The following is a 15,983-nucleotide window of genomic DNA, read 5'->3' on the forward strand; positions in this document are numbered from 1 at the left end:
TTGTCTCCAGCCATGCTGTTGAACTCTCTATTTAGACTAATATTTTTTCTGTGGATTAGAAGAACTTTGAATGAACCTTGCCTGTCCCACTGGGGATGGGCCTTCCTCAAGAGCAAAAGGCTCTGGGTACCCGGATGGCAGTGGTTGAACGCACTGACCCTGTAGGGCTTCAGTGGGGACTGCTGTGTGAGCAGGGCTTTCTAGTGGATGGCCTTTAAAGCCCTTCCAATTCTGAGCTTTCACAAGCCCATAATTTTGGTTGCTATGTCCCTCTTCATACACTGTCTCCCCAGTTGCATGATAATCAAGGGCAAGTTCCCCTCCCTCCTTTCCCTCTTCCCTGTACATGTTTGATTTCCACATACCAAGCACTGTGCCAAATGCCAGAAAGGTGGGAAGGAGATGTTGAGGTGATGGTTGCAGGTATCAATGCGTCACACTCTTGGGAATCAGGCAGTGTCAATTAAAATATTCTCAAACGAACTTAGAATGTGGCAGAAGCTCTCCACCCCAAATGACTGGAAGGGCAATATATACTCTGGGGGCTCCTCCTCCGCAATGTCCCCTTAGGGGTTCTCCAGTGGGTGTGGTGGTGACAGTAAGCAGTTCTGTCCCTCAGGGGATAGCTGGTTTTTTTGCCTTTACATCCCAGGCTCAGCTGAGCACCTGGTTCAGACAGGCACTTAGTAAATGTTATCAAATAAAATGAGGCATGAGAGACAGGTTAGGAGCAACTAGGGCTCCTGGGCACTTTTGGAAGTGGCCGCTGGTTTTCAGGATGAGGTGGCCCCTGGGGTGTGCTGAATGCCTGCGGACACAGGCTACTCACTTCCTTAAGTCCACCCCACTCTGGGACAGTTCCAGCCGTCTGAGTGGGAGTTCTTGGTGACGGGCGAGGGCTTTGTCAGACACATCCAACTCTCTAAAGGCCACATATGACCGATGGCTACCATACTGGATAGTAAGGACTAGACATTAGAAAGTCCTAATTTCTTTTATAAGGGGTCAAAACCTGTCATCTAGAAAAGAGGTCAATCTTCCTTCTTAAGGAGAGAAAGGAGTTTTTGACAATAAGGGTAGAAACCAAACACACAAGTTCAGTTCTTAATGAGTCTCTGCCATACTGAGACCCAGGGCCTTCTTGCAAGGACCCTCTGGTTTAGAGATGGAGGTGGTCATACGGCTAACGGAGATGACAAGTGCTCTCATAGAGGGATGCGGCCGGGCTCCCATAGAGTGACACGGAGTAACTCCACATGTGGGTGATGGTGAATTGTGTACAAAGAAGCAATGTTCACTGCATGCCTTGAAGATTCACTAGGAGCTGGCCAGGCTTAGAAATGGGGTGTGTGTGTGTGTGAGTGTGGGAGTCAGGGTAAGGGGTATGGGCCCTCCAGGTGGGGAGGGTGGCCTGAGCAATTGTCAGGCGGCCTGAGGCCAGGTGTGGCCTGTCTCGGGATCCCAGTCAGAGCTGGGCCTGGAGGGGTTGGGAGAGGCTGATGGTGACAGACTCTGCACGTTTCTGCGGTGGGCTTCCCTCCTAGAGCCTAGTTCAGAGCTCTGCTCTGTGATGAGGGGGAGGGGGAAGCAGGAGGCTGAAGGTGGTGGGGAGGGGATCCAGTTTTGCTTCCAGCCATCTCTGCAATGCTCCTTTCCAACAACAGGGGGCAGGATGACCTTAGGAAACAATATCCATTCTTTGGGATTTAAGCAGCCAGGTGAAATCCTAAGGTAGGTGAGACTTTTCAGTACTCAGTGGACACTTACGGAGCCTCAGGCTTTGTGCTGGCTCTGAAGACACTAAGACAAACCCCCACCATTTGCAGCCTGTGTCCCAGGCCACGTGGATTGTGGGGATTGCAAGGTAGTTGTGGTCAGGTCTGCCAGGGTAGAGGCCGGAGAAGTAGGATCAGCTTCCTAGAGAAAGCAATTCTTGAGCTGAACCAAGACAAGAAGTTGCCCTCTTGGTTGCCAGAATTGGTAAGACACACCATCCCAAGGGGACAGACACATGAGGCATGGCAGGAATAGCGGTATCTGGTTGCTGACTGTTGCCCCAGGTCCTGGAGTGGGGGTGCTAGAAACTGTGAGGTATGGTGGGGCTGTGCGCACAGCTCAGGAGGGTCCCAGAGCTGTGCTAAGAAGCTCCATCCTGGGGCAACGGGGAGGACCCAACAGAATTTCCTTAAAACATTTCAAAGTTTTCATTACGAAAAATTTCAAACATATACCAGAGTGTATCGTATAATGAACCCCCCCAAGTGCTTGCCAACAATGATCACATTCTTCCACTTTTTCATTTTCTCCCTCCACATTAAAAAAAAAAAAAAAAGCTTTTTATTATAGAAAATTTCAAACACAGACAAAAGCAGGGAGCTAGGACAATGCCCTCTACCCAGATCAACAATGAACAATCTGCCGAGCTTGTGTCTGCTCTAGCCCTACCCGTTCCTCCCCGCCCTCAGATTACTTGGAAGCGAACCATGTGCCATTTTATATATACCTATTTTGGGATGTGTGTTTAAGTTAGGGATGCTTTAAGAACACACAATTGCACTCCCATGCTCACATCTGAACAAAGTTAAAAGCCATTCTTTGATTTCATCCAATATCCAGCCCAGGAATGGCCAGGATCAGATGAGCATTTCAGGAACGTTGTCCTGGCAGCACATGGAGAAGGAAGTAGAGGGGACTGGGGCCGGCACTGGGGCATCAGCCGGGAGACATGCGTGATCTGGAAGCAGAGCTATGGTGACCTGGCCGTGACTAAGGTGGAGCCACGGGGGTCGTAACCAGACTCTACACGTCTTGTCACGTTAATCCTCACGAACGCCCTGTGAAGGAGGGTTGGTTTATAGGTGAGGAGACCATGGCTCGAGAGATTGAACTGCTCAGAGAGACGTAGTTACGAAGTTGAAGAAGTTTGGAATCAAACTCAGGCTGGCTTGTCCCTGAAGCCCTGGCTCCTGCCTGCGGCCAGCATGGCCTCTGGAGTCCCAGGGCCACAGAACCCGGAGGAAGGCTGGGGGCAAGGGTGTGACAGAGTGGCATCCACAGACCCTGATGCCTCCGGGATGTGAGGGGCGAGGGAGGGAGCTGTCTGGTCTCCCGATTCCTGCTTTGTTGCCTGGGAGAACCTATGAGTGTGCAGTGGCGAGTGGAGATGGTGGTGTGGGCCAAGGTCCCCTTTACTAACCTGTGCAAGCGACATACCAGGGATTCCAACCAACTCTGCCTTCCCTTCCTTTTCTTTCCTCTCCTGGTGCCCTGCTCAGGCCTTGTCCACTCAAGGCCCAGCCCTCCCTCCCATGGGGAAGGCTGACGCCCACCAGTTTCCAAGTGGATTGGCCGCCCCGTTCTCCATATGAATGGGGGGCACCACGCTGTAGGCACCTCTCAGAATGCAACTTAGACGGGCCGACTTAGTCAACCCTGGTGCTGCCACAGTCTCTTTTGGTTGAACTCGTAACATCTCTTTAGGAACAGATCACTTTTCCTCCACACTTTCCACCCCACCTCCACCCCGCGGAATCCCCTGTCTGTTATCACGGTGGGTGACAGAGGGCTGGACAGTTCTCTTAGGCATCTGTTCCTCAAGGGAGCATCCCACCTCCTGGACAGCAGCCATCAGGAGGGGTTGCCAGGGGCAAAGGGCACACAGATCTCTTGCCTGCCTCAGATTACAGATTGGGGACCCAGGCATGGGCTGGCACTCTGGGACCAGTGGCTTGAAGGAAGATGAACATAGCCTAATTGATGTCTCTTTGTGGCCCAGTGGCCCAGGGAGGCCAGGCAGTCGATGTTTATCGATGCCTGAATCAGATGCCTGAACACACAAACCAGCCCGAATTGTCAAGTCTGCATCCCCAGGAGCCTCTGTCATGGCTGCCCCAGGGCAGAGATGTTAGGATGCTCCCTTATTTGCTCAGTAGATAAAGAGGTAGATGACCAGAGGCGAGGGACTTGCCTAAGGCCACTGTGTACCAGGTCCCTGGTCTTCTGCCTTATTACCTGTGTTCCTCCCTGTGCAGTGGGTCATCCAGACACGGGAGGGGCTGGGAGGGCTTGCCCTCTGCTAAAGATCCTGGTGGGGCTCTGCTGGGCTGGAGACTGCTGGCATTCCTGGGGATCTTAGAAACCTCTGGAACTTCAGAACCTGGGGGACTTTAGGGCTCACCTAGCCCAGCCCCATCCTCATCCAGCAGTTGCAGAATAGGGCTCAGGGAAGGGAGCCACCTGCCTTGTCACCAGCAGACTGAGGATCTCCCCCTGATCTGGGCTGCCCCGTTCATCCTCATTGTCTTCCTCCAGAAGCTCCTACAGGCCAAGGGAGGGAGATGGCCACTCTGGCTACTTCAGACTAAGATCCTCCCCCTCTCCTGCAGGAAGGACTAGCAGATAGTATCTTCTTCCCTCCTCTAGGTACTGAGCCCACCTCAGTGCTCCCCCTGGATCCTCCCGGCTTTGGGGTGGATGTGGGCAACTGCTGCCATGGTTAGAGCCAGGGGAGTCCAGAGACCTGAATTCAGGTCCTTTCCCTGACCATGGCTGTGTGAACTTGTGTAAGTCACTTCACTTCTCTGAGTCTCCATGTCTTCACCTGCTCAATGGTAATAATTCTACCAGCCCTGCCTTGATCAAAAGGGATCAAATCCTAAAGAAAACACTAGACAAATGTAAGGGGTGGGCCTATTCTGAGCTGGCAAGAGAGAGGCCACGAGAATCAGTGAGTGTCCAGGGCATGGTTCCTTCCTGGGCCTCAGAAGACTGTGAATACTGACTTCATCTCTATTGCTGATTTGCTGTGTGGCCCCGGGTGAGCGGCCTAACCTCTCTGTGCCTCAGAAAAACACGCCGATCACCGTTTCTTCTTGCTGTGGTGCTGACCTCCTGGCAACAAGGGGAGGCTAAATGCAGAAGAGCTTTCAGATCCTTGGAAGAAAGGCCGTCCATAAAAGTAGCAGATTAACAACATCCAATAATCGCGCTGTCTGGTAACAAAAGTAATGCCGCCCTAAAGTCAGGCAGGGAAACCAGCCCTGTCAGCACAGAGGCAGCTCCTAGCTGGTCTTCCTCTCAGGCTCCAAGGGCTAATAACCCTTTGCATTTGTTTATGTGGGGCCTTGCCTTGCAAACCAACCACTAATTAGCTCTTCCGTGGCGTGCCCAGGAGGCAGGCAGGAAGGGCATGGGGCGATGAGAGCTAAAGCTCTGGGAAGGGGGGGTCTGGCCCGGCCACCCAGCCAGTTAGGGCAGGGTTGGGCTGGGAACAGAAGGCTCTCCCAGTTCTCAGCACCTACTTCTGTCCCTGGTGAGGTGAGCAACTGGGCAGAGACTTTGAGCTCTTTGGGCCTCAGTTTCCCCACCAGAGCTGCCAGGGCAGGAAGGGATGAGGCATCATGGGGTGTGTGGCCAGGTTGCCTGCTGGCTCAACCACTGTCCTTTCCTCTCCACCCCCCACCCCCCTTCCTGCGCTTGATGCCTGGGGCTGGCACGGGGAGGCCACTCAGGTCCCGAACCCGGGGTCCCACCTAGTGTCCTCTCTGTGGCCAAGTCCCCTTGATGGAGGCTGGGAGCCAGAAGGGCTGTCGCGTGACTCTCTGAGCCTCAGTTTCCTCATCTGCATAGTGGGGTTGTAACTCTCACCCTGCCAGCCATGGATGCCCAGACCCTGGGCTCGTGAGCTGGGTGGGGGTGCACTGGGCAGCCCTCCTCTGAGGGCACACAGCCCCTCCAGTCCGGACCAAACATCTGAAGGTGAGGCCAGAGCCTCGGCCTGTGGCGGGGAGAAGTGGCCGCCTCTGTCTTCCTCTCATCCTGGCTGAGGCCTGAGGGAGCTTCCCTCTGGGTCTCCGGCTCCTTTCCCTCCTCTCTTTAGACGACTGCTCTCATTCTGTCTGCCTTTCACCACACAGCCTATTTTTAACTTTCAGCATTGGGGGAGGGGAGCAAGGGCACAGGCATTGGCTTTTCCCTCTCCTTTTTCCTTTGTCTCGGTTCTTCTCTGGCCCTCCTCCCAGGGTCCCTGCCTTTTCTGAGCTCCCCACAGCCCTCCTGTCCTATCCTCTCATCCTCTCACTGCCTCCTGACTCTCTGTCCTTCTCCTCTCCCACCCCCACCGATGCTGCTGGCTCCTAGGGCCCCCCTTCCCCCGGGCTTCTCCTGGAGGGGGAGCAGTTCTTGGATAGCACCCGTTCTTGCTACAGTCACGCTGGACCGCTGGTGGCTAATCTGGTGGTCCTTTGGGGCAGCAGCCGACACAGTGACCGCTCCCCTCCTTCTGGCGGCCTGGTCTTCTCTTGGTGTCTAAGACTTTGAATGCTTCTGGTCTCCTCCCCGTCTTCTAGACAAGCTTTGTGGGCGCCGTTCTGCAACTCCCTTACCTGTGTCAGTCCCTGCTGTTTGGATGGGGTCGATCCAGCTCTGGGCTTCAGAGACCCTTGTGTGACGAGGTCTGGCCAGGGGGAGCCCATCCTGGGGTTTTTGTTGGATCGGGAAAAGGGGTCTTTCCTCTTGGCAGGATGGTGGGATGTCAGATGGAGCTGCCAGGGCTCCTCGGCCCCCAGAGCGAGAGGCTGCCTGAGGGAGAGGCAACAAGGAGGAAAACAGAAAGTGTGACGGAGGAAGAGCGTCCCAAGCCCTCAACCTGGAGAGCACCTGGACCCAACTGTTTCTGATGTTTCGGTCACATGAGCAATATATACATATATTTTTTTCCCTGAAGCCACTGGTATTTATAACTGAGGGAGGTTCAAAATGGAGGGGATATATGTATATCTATGGCTGATTCATGTTGAAGTTTGACAGAAAACAACAAAATTCTGTCAAGCAATTATCCTTCAATAAAAAATAAATAAAATTTTTTTTAAAAAAGGAAAAATTGAAAAGAAAAAAAAAATAAGGAGAGTCCTGACTGGCTTGCCATCCTGGCTTCTTGTCCAAGTCCACTCCTGTCCCACTTCCCCGTGCTATCCTAGGGTTCCTCCTTCCCTATGGCTGAGAATTCCCAAATATCAGGCCACACTACCTTTCTGGGCTTCAGCCTGTACCTTTAGCTGCCCCGAGGCTTTTGACACAAAGACTTGCAGAGAGAGGCACTTGAAACACAGCATGTCCCAAACTGGACTCATCCTGTGTCCATCTTCCAGGACTTTCTGACTTGGGGATTAATGCTCCTTTCATTCCTTCAACCCCCCCTTCCATCCACCCATCCATCCATTCATCCTTCCTTCCTCCTTCCCTCTCTCCCTCTCTCCCTCCCTTCCTTCTATCCATCGCTCTTCCACCCACCCACCCATCCATCCATCCAACCACCCATCCATCCCTCTTCCTCATAGCTACTATAGTGATGATGATAGTAGCTTATGTTGATGGAGGCCTTGGGTCTTCCCAGGTGGCTCAGTGGTAAAGAATCCCCCTGCCAATGCAGGAACCGCAGGAGATTTAGGTTTGATCCCTGGGTCAGGAAGATCCCCTGTAGAAGGAAATGGTATCCCACTCCAGTATTCTTGCCTGGAGAATCCCAAAGACAGAGGAGCCTGGAGGGCTACAGTCCATAGGGTCACAAAAAGTTGGACACAATTGAGTGACTGAGAGCATACGAGGGGCTTACTCGGTGCCAGGTACTGGGCTAATCAATGCACAGCTACTCATTTAATCCTCAAAACAAGCTTATGACATGGTAGTATTATTACACTGTCTAGAGATGAGGAAACTGAGGCAGAGGGGTTGATGATTTACAGTGAGGAAGAGGGGAGCCAAGATTCCTCATTGCTCAGGACAGTCCTGGGAGTTGTCCTGCACACCCCACTTTTCCTGTTTAGGTGGTCACCACATCCTGAACACACTTGGAAGTGGCCACTGGTTTTCAGGATGAGGAGTTCCCCAGGGTGTGCTGAATGCCCCCAGTCACGGGCGCTCAGACCCTGAAGTCCACACCATTCTGGGATGGCTCTAGCCATCTGAGAAGTTCTTGGTGATGGGTGGGGCCTTTGACACACGCATTCAGCTATCTGAGGGCCCTTGTTCAGCTAAACACCCCTGCCCACCTACCACTTGGCAGTCTGAAGTCCCCCACCCCCTCCCTTCTTGACGATTCAGCGCAGAGAGGCTGGAGCAGGGGGAGCTGGACAGCTCTCATTGCTGGCTGCCACCCCTCACTCCAGATAGTTGCCCCCCTAGGTGGGGAGCTGACTGCGGATGTACCGCAGGAAGCTATGCCTGGGGGTGACTTGACGGGATGAGAGACCTGGAGCTCACCTTGTGGTCCACAGTGATGAGTCTCTGGGTGGACGTGGGGTTGCTCTGGGACCTGGGAGTGGCATGGGGCAAGCCTGAGAGCCAGGGTCCTGCGCTGAGCCAGGCTGTTCCACCCTAGCTGGCAACACTGCCTTTGGGCCAACACTGTTGTCCCAGCCTGGGGAGGGGACAAGGGAGCTGAGCATGTGTTGGGGCTGCCCAGGGAGGTGGTGCTGAGGCAAAGGAGGAGGACCCCTTCCTATGTGTGGGATGGATTTGTTAGCACCTGGAAGGACTCTGCCCCAAGAGGTCAGCATGGTGGCCACAGAGAGCACCACCCAGACGTCCCTTGAAGGGGTCCTGTTGGCCCACCACTCCTGATAACTGCACCTTCAAGACCTGCAGCAGGGTTTCCCCCAGCCTTGCTCTCCCAGGCTGCCCTTGGCCAATGCCAAGCACATCGAGGGTACTAGACCAGACCTCATTTGCCCAGCACAGGTCCCCTCCCTTGGGCAGTCTTTGCTTAGGGCCTCCATCATCCTAGCCAGGACATTCCCTGGGTTGCACTGAGTCTGGGGCTCAGTTTTCCTGTACATAAAATGGGAAAATTAAAACCCACCTTGGATATTTGAGGATAACCCAGGAAAATGTGTGGTAAGTGCCTGGGACAGTTCGTGGCTCAGCATGGCTCTCCCTGACCATCTGAGCTGCCTCTCCCCTACCCTGCCTGCCTTAGGGTCTGGCTCAGGGCTGAGCACACAGGAGATGTTTAAAATCCAGGTGTTGAAATGTGAGGAACTAGCCGGAGGGGGCTGCCCAGGCGGGCTCTGCCACGTGGAGACAGCGATAGTTATGTCAGCGTACAACTACGCTCAGAAACACCGATTCAGCACTTGCTTCTGAGTGTAAAGCTCTGTGGGGATGGGAGGCAGGGGTGCAGTGAGGGAGAGAGGAGCAGGGAGGCGGTGGGGGAGCGAGGGAAAGAAGGCACAGAGGCACAGAGGGATAGAGGCTGAGGGAGAGGAGATGAGGGATACAGAAAGAGACCGGAGGGAGAGACTGGCTGAGAATGGAACAAAGACAGGTGGAGAGAGAGTCAGAGAGTTTAGAGAGGCAGAGAGCCAGGAGAGAGTGTGTGCAAGCTCAGGGAATGGAGAGGGAGAGAGAGAGAGAGAGAGCTGCCAGCCAGGCTCCCTGTGCCCTGACCAAGTGATCCGCCAGAGGGCAAGCGAGAGACTTCTTTTTGAGTGAAGACCTCTCGAGGCTGTTGTCTTCTGGATCAAGGGCCATATCCATTCATGATCTCAACAAGAGCCGGCAAAGGGGGTCCATGGCCCGGAGCTAGCAGTCGAGGAGTGGGCTGTGACCTGGTTGATGGGGGTTCCGGGAGCCCTGGAGCTACGTGACAAGCAGATCACCAGCCCCTGAGAGGGGCCGCCCCTGCCCCGGCCTGTTGTTCTGGCTATTCAGGGAACACCCCTGAGTGGCGGGGTCCCTGTGGGGGTCTCAGCGGGCAGAGGAGGGACACTTGTGAATGCACACAGGAAGCAGGTCCCGGCGACTGGAGGAGGAGGACGGTGAGTGACCAAATGTCCAAGTCTCTCTGGGGTGGGAAAGTCCCCTCTTATCATCCCACCACCTCGGTTTGGATGCCTCCACCGTCAGCCAGCTCCCCCCTCCCCTAATCAAGAAAGCCTGCCTTGATGCTGAGAAGGTCTTTGCCAGGCTGACACTTTCCCTCTGGTCTTAGCTGCTTGTGCTGGGGTAAGCTGTAAGCTAGCACGTGAGGTCACAGAGTTACCTGTGGGGAGAGAACCCTAGAACTTTTCTCTGCATCCCAAAGGGAAGCAGGAGTGTGTCTCTTTGGATCTCTTACTTGATCTCAGGGCCCTATTGCCGCAGAGAAGGCCTTCCAACTGATTCCTTTATACTGAGATGCTTGCAAGTTACTTTGTAACTTCCTCTAAAGAGGGCAGCTTTTAACCCAAAGGGACACTTAACTGATGGTGGAATAACAGGCAGTGGGGAGTGGGTGGGGAGAGATTTAGATGGAGGAGGGCTCTCTCTGGCTCCCATTTCCCACTGGAATCTCTTCCTGTCTATATTAATTGGAGGTTTTTGGCAGGTGGGGGGCCATTTCTTCTGTTTCTTTGATGTTCCCCCATCAGGGTCAGTGAGCCCCTCTGCCCTCACCCAAGGGGCTTCCTGTGAACGGCAGGAATGGAACAGTAAGCACAGTTTTTTTACCCATGAACCACATCACCAAGAAAGGCCCAACCAAGGTATGAGTCCTGCCTGTGGGTGACTTGCTGTGTGATCATTGGCACATCATTGTCCTCTCTGGGCCTCCATTGCCCACCTGGGTAAGGCAGGGTTTGGATCAATGGTCTTTGAAGGCCCCTCTAGCTGTTGTGATCCAAGGTTCTGGGTCTTCGACCCTTCTCAAATCGCCAGTTAGCACCTAGGCTAGGCTCTGAGTGCAGCAGGACAAGCTAGATGGACTCCAGAGGACCTGTGGCTCTAGGTCAGCCAGGCAACCAGACTCCTCCATTTGAAAACAATGGATGAGATCTCAGAACTGGAGGCCTATGGACTCTCTTATCTTACTCTCTCAGTGACAGGTAGAGAAACCAAGGCCTGGCTACAGAGGTGGCTTGGTCAAGTCCCTCTGCATGTTAGTTTTGGGTAGGAACTACAAATAGTTCCTTCTGCCTCTCTGTGCAGTTTGTTGGGTCTTAGGGGTAAATCCTGGTGTGCACCCCGGTGGAGGTGAAAGCTGAGACAGGCTCCGCAGGAAAGTGTGAGTGGAGCGTTGTCTTCCAGGGAGAGGCTCCAAGGGGAGGGGACAGGGTTAGATTGTGTACCTTGCCCTTGGCCCGTGCACCCCCTGCATTCTGGGATTCTAGAAGCCTGGGCAGTGGCTGGTGTCTGAGCTGGCGTTCTGCACTTGGTCTCTGTGTGAGTGATGGAAGACCCCACTCCTGGTGCTATTCTGTCCCTGGGCCAGCAGCTGGACTAGGCCGGACTCAGCTGTAAATCGCCCATGGAACTGGGCTGAGGGGGATGGTTTATGCGTCTCAGGCACCTACCCTGCAACTCAGAACAGGCAGTAACATGTCATCTTAATGAGACTGCAAATTTCCTTGTCACCCAGGAGGTTGACAGGCATGGCCATCAACACCTTGCTTGTCCCAGGCCCCACCAGGGAGTGTGTGAGGAAGAAAACGGGACGTGGGGTCCAGCTAACCAGACCTGGGAGAGAGGTGGGACTGGCTTGACTTTGGGCACCCCCGCTCCCCAGGCCTCTCTCCTCTTTGACAGCTGCTCCCACTGCCCTTGAATATGCCGAGCGGATTTTCCTCTCCAGATCTCCACTCACACTGCTCCTGACACCGGGAACACCTCTCTTTTCTTTTCGATTATCCAGATTCTTCTTTCAAGGCCTAGGTGAAGACCTCTGCCTTCAGGAAGCCTCCTGTGGCCAGCCCAGCTGTAACCCTTAGATCCCTGGGGAGGTGGTCCCCATTTGCTTTCTAACTCCAGTAACCAGGCTGGGGTGTTGTCTGAAGCAGGAGAACAGAAAGACTCGGGAGGCTGCATCCAGGCTCAGCTGTAAAGAGAAATGTGACTAGCGATGTCTGCCAGTGTCAGGGGAAGGAAGACAGTAGCCCCTCCTGTTTGGTTTCCCTGTGGAGGTGTCTGGGCCATGTGGCCATTTATCTTAAGGTCTGTGCACATGTTGATGCTAAACTTCTCTCATTTCTTTATCCTCTATCTGCCTAGGAGTGATACAAGCTCCTGGTGGCAGGCACACTGCCCACACTTTCTCTGTGTCCCTCAAACTGCTAGGCACTCATGAAGACCCCCCAAACCCTATTCAGATGGAAAGGCAGAGCGTAAAATGCTGGCACTTTACCTGGAGTTGGGAAGTAATTCATAGGGTATCAGAGCCATTTACAGAGGAGAGATCTGGGGGGTGCAAAGCAGAAAGTGTTTCCTCAAGATCCCAGAGGGAATGAGTTCTGGGAAGGTCTCTGTTGGGCACAAGAGGTTGCCGGATTGCTGAGGGGTGTTTCTCAGACCAGTGGGGGCAGGGCCCAGCATCCAGCCAGGCACTGGGGTCCTAGGCTGCCTCCCTGGCCCTTGTAGATGCTCCTCTTTTTCTCATCTGAGGCTTGGAGAGCTTTCATTAGTGCAACATCCTCCCACATATGGGAGCCACACCTGTCATTATCCCCATTTTACTGATGGGAAAACGGAAAGAGCACCGGGTTTATGGCTGGACCCCAGGGCCCAGCCTCTCCAGCAGGTCCACAGCTGGAGTGGCTCTGGTTCCAAACATAGGCTGTCTCAGCTCAGGCCCGTCTCCAGGCTGGTCGACGAGGCAGGTCTCCTCTTATGGATGCTGATGTAGAGTGTGTGAGTTAGGAAGTCACTTACAGGCCATTAGTTCTGAACCCCTTGTGATCCAGATGGAGAAAATGAGGCCCAGAAAAGGCTGGGGCCTGATCCCAGGCCACACAGCCTGCCCTAGTGAACAGGCTCCTTGACAACCTGGTCTCCCAAGGAATGCAGAATAGAGGGTGGGCCAGGTTGTACACCTGGTCCTTTGCTGGGGTCCCCCTCTGCCCAGGCCCCAGAACATTAAAGAGAGGAACCCGCAGGACTCTTGCCTTGGCAGCCTGCTCTGGGTGCTGTGACACTAGGCCATGCCTTGCTTTCCTACCAACTTAGATACTTGGACATCTTCCCCATCCTGTTAGGGTAAGGAAAGCAACTCCTAGGCCTGGGGGGCAGCATACAGGCCAGGCCACAGGCCTGGGGCTCAGGAGGGATGCTTGGGGCACACAGCCTCTGAGCCTTGCTGCCTCATCCCCAGATGAAGCAGGATCAAGCATCTCCACAGTCCATCTTCAAGTTCTCACTATGGTACAAATGGCTGATGGTAGAACCTTTCCTGAAGTCACGCTGGCAGGAAGGGGAAAGGAGAGGTTGGAGACGGGAACAGGATGCTGGGGGTTCTGAGATGTGGGTAACGATGTGGTCCAGAGAGCAGGTCTGGGCCAGACACTCCCTCCCAGGCCTGCCTTCCTCCTCTCCCTCCTTCCCTCTTTCTCACCTCCTCTGTTCTCCTACTGCAGCTGTTAATTCAGTCCTCCCCTCCGCATGGAGCTCCGTGAAGAGCTGGCCTTCAGCCAGATTTGCATTGGTGGGTTATTGATTTAATTAAGCGGGGACTGTAAGCAGTGTCCCCCTCCATGGTGTGAGCCAGGCAGGGGCTGGACCGGGCACCCGTAGGGCGGCTGACGGGCATTAAAGACAGGGAGGCCACTGACATCAGGGCAGTCTGATTCAGGGTCCTATGCTTCCTGTGACCTTTGTCCTTCTGTCCCTTTTGGACTCTATCAGAAGTGACATTGCAAGTGGCAGTGACAGCTTAGTCAAGCCCGAAGCTTCTGCCAGGGAGAGGGGGCCTCAGTGGACAGCGGGCAAAGGGAGCCCTGGCCCCCCTTCAGCAGCCCCTCCTCCTGCAGATGCCTTGCCCAGTGCCCTGGAAAGGCTGTCCTTTCGTCCTCTAAACAGAGCTGCAGTTTTGGAGGCCTGTGGTATGCTCCCTGTGCCCACTCTTGCCTGGCATCTCCAGATGCCATCATGGGGCAGGCATTTGCTGCGTCTGCAGAAAAGGCAGGAGTGACTGGAAATGACCTCCACGCTCCCCGCCCCTCCCTGGCCAGGGAGCACAGGCCTGGGGAACCGTGCGGCCTGCCTACCAGCTGCCCTCTTCGGGCCTCCATCTTTCTAGATGTAAGTAAAAGCTGAAGGCAGCAGCATCTGAGGGCCCTGCTGATTCCTCAGCCATCCTTCTTCTTGTGCCTGGGGAGCCGTTCTTATGCCATGGAGTGCTAGGCCCTGGGCTGGGGGATTCTCACATTTCTGGGGTCAGCCAATCCTCACTCCAGCTTTGGAAAGTAGGCAACCTCACCCCTACCTTAGAGACAAGCAACTCAGAGAGGTTGAGTGACCTGCCTCAGGCCACACAGCCCTTAGTGGCAGAGCTTGGTTTGAGCCCAGCCAGCCTTAAGAGGGGGGACAATGATGTTGATGTATTTCCCCACCCCACCCTATTGCCACGTCGGCCCTTCCAGTCAGTCACAAGACTCTCCCCTCTTCCCCAGAGCTGGAAGAAAAGATTGGCCTCAGGGGAGCAGGAAGGACCCCGCGGGGACAGAAATGCTACAGGCACCCTTTGGTCCCGCTTTAGGGAGAAAGATGGAGGCCCTGGGTTGGTGGTGCCAAGTTGGCCGCATTTCCCACAGGGAGCCAGGAACCTGGGTAAGGGGGCTGGGGCTCTGCAGAGTGGCTTCTTTGCAGGACTGGGGCTGGATGCGTGGACAGGTTTGGTGGCTCAGAGTCTGATGGACCTGGCAGGGTCCTTGGGGCCCATTGCTCAGATGAGAACACTGAGGCCCAAGGTCACACCATCTGGGTGGGGATCTCCCAGGGAGAGTCCAGCCTGGCCCTCTGCTGACCCTCTCCCCATTTATAGCCCCAGCCACCTGGAGCAAGGTGGGCACTGAGCAGGTGCGGGCGCCCGCCCCACAAGCCTGTGTCAGCAGTGTCTGTCTCATGAGTTCACAGCTGCTGGCAAACATCTGCTCCGTCTCCCACCCTGGCACCATCTGCCACCCCGCCTGCTCAGCCTCTCTATATAGCTTTCCCAACTTCTCTGTGTCTCTGCATCTTCCTCTCTCCTCCCTTGCTCCTTCTCTGAGTGTCTTAGAATTGGTCATCTCTGCCTTGTCCACTGGGCAAGGCGAAACTGTCCAGTGCCCAGGACCCAGCGGCGGGGCGGGGAGGAGTGTGTAGAGTCAAGTGTGACAGGCCAGGCTTGGGGACTTCAGGGCTGGGAGCTCTGCCATTCCCTGACTGATGGCCCTGAGCTTCCATCTCCTCATCTCTAAAATGGGGAGAACGGTTCTCACCTTGGAGGGCCATTGCAGGGATGAGGGCTGAGGACAGTGCCTGGCACTTTCCAAGGCTCCTTCTGCTCCACACCTAGGTCTAGACTTACTGCCACAGTCATCCAACCTGCCCATTCCCCAACCTGGGCGTGCTCAGGGATCCTGGGCAGCCCTGAGAAGGTATAGATTCCCAAGCCCCGTCCTCCCAGATCTTTTCTGCCCAGCTGGATCCATCATGCCGTATCCCTGCCAAGATGTCCCTGGAAAGCTGTTACCCGCCTCTGGTGCATTAACAGGAAGGGCTAATAGATTGGGGTCCTGGAGCCACCACTCAGCTTACCCAGACTTAGTACATGTCTGCAAAATAGGAAGAATAAGGCTTTCTTCGTAGCTTTGATGCAAGAGGTCCTGCAAAGCCCTCAGCACAGGGCCTTCTGTGGACATCACTGGGCTCAACAAACGGGGCTGGCTCTTCTTGTTGAACCCTGCCAGGGGTGGGAGCTCACCTGCTCGGGCTGCTCAGACTGTTGGGACAGGAGAGCAGGGCTGCCTGTTCCACATGATGCCTTGCTGTGTTGAAATGCTTCAGTGCCCCAAGGAGTCCATGCCTCTGCCTACAAAGCCTCCCCCACCTGCCCACACCACTGACTCTTCCTCTGACTTCTTGCAGCATGACTGGGTAAGCCCACACCTGGCACCTGTTTCCTGCTGGTTTGCTCATTCTCTCTCACCCAGGGTGTTGCAAAAGCCTCCCAAATGGTTGTCCCGGTTCTCCTCTGCGTT

Source organism: Bos javanicus, chromosome 28, assembly GCF_032452875.1.
Source record: "Bos javanicus breed banteng chromosome 28, ARS-OSU_banteng_1.0, whole genome shotgun sequence".
Classification (NCBI taxonomy): Eukaryota; Metazoa; Chordata; class Mammalia; order Artiodactyla; family Bovidae; genus Bos; species Bos javanicus.